This window comes from Alligator sinensis, unplaced genomic scaffold, assembly GCF_000455745.1.
Source record: "Alligator sinensis unplaced genomic scaffold, ASM45574v1 scaffold1355_1, whole genome shotgun sequence".
Classification (NCBI taxonomy): Eukaryota; Metazoa; Chordata; order Crocodylia; family Alligatoridae; genus Alligator; species Alligator sinensis.
The window spans coordinates 117,612-118,696 of record NW_005842435.1 but is presented as its reverse complement, the minus strand read 5'-3'; the positions used below and the strand labels follow the sequence as shown (position 1 = coordinate 118,696).

Below are 1,085 nucleotides of genomic sequence, written 5' to 3'. Positions count from 1 at the left end.
GATTTCAGTGGGTGTCCCCTTAGTTTTAGTATTTTGGGACTTGGTTAATGACAGTTGCCTATTCACTTTGTCCACACCCTTCATGATTTTATTCCCCTTCAGCCTTCTCCTTTCCATACTGAAGAGTCCTAGCCTTTTCAGTCTGTTCTGGTATAGCAACTGCTCCATACCTGTGATCATCTTGGCTGTCCTTTTCTAATTCTACTGCAACCCTTTTTGAGATGCAGAAATCTATTTATTGATGTGCAAGGTCCTTTGCTTGAACAAAAAAGGGGGCTTCCTTTAAATTAGAGTCCTCTATCTTCAAGAACAAAATAAAACTATAGAAGGGGAATGACAACATTGTGTTTTTCATATGAGCATGTACACATTGTCAGCAATATCAATACACTTCAAAATCTAGGTTGTGAAACTCCAAAAAAAAAAAAAAGACTACAGCTTGGTTGCTAGCTCCTGGGCTATCCCAAGGCTTATCAGATGGGCAGCTCTCAACCCTGTCCTAGAGCAAGAAGTCCTGTGCTACAGTGTCAGGAGAGATGAAAGGAGGTGAAAACCCTAGCGATCACTCTGTCTCCAGTGTTTGCAGATATTCCTATTTCAAATAGTTAAGTCACTTGGTGACTGGTGATTTTTAGGATTGAGTAGAGAGGGCAAACACTTTAGTTATAATGCCGTCGTTCTTTGGTGCGTGATATGAGGTTAACTATACAAGTAGTGGATCTTATTGGCTTGGCAGCACATACTTCACAGTACAGTGCCACTTTTGCATTGAATTGTGTACCCTACAGCCATATCCCTTGTAATCCACACCTCCCTAATCAGTAATCACATACTTGAGGCAGGAGTGAATTCTTTTTTACAGGGTCACCTCATGCAGTTCTTTGCCACAGTTAATTGTTCGCCATTAACTTTGGAAATGCTCATCCTTGAAATTGAGGTTTGAGATTTGGATAGGGCAGAACTTGTTTATAGGCTAATGTCTCCCCATTGTGATGTTGGCACCATGAAGAAATATAAAGTGCCATCCTCAGACTGACAGTTTCAAGGGGCTAATGGAAAGACAGGACTGTAGTGTCATACTCTTC

The 1,085-nt window shown here is 41.0% G+C and overlaps 1 protein-coding gene across 4 annotated transcripts in view; it reads left to right on the top strand.

Moving 5' to 3' along the window:
- MOCS1 (molybdenum cofactor synthesis 1) overlaps positions 1-1,085 on the top strand; it is a 122,754-nt gene that overhangs the window by 112,324 nt on the left and 9,345 nt on the right. The window lies entirely within an intron of this gene.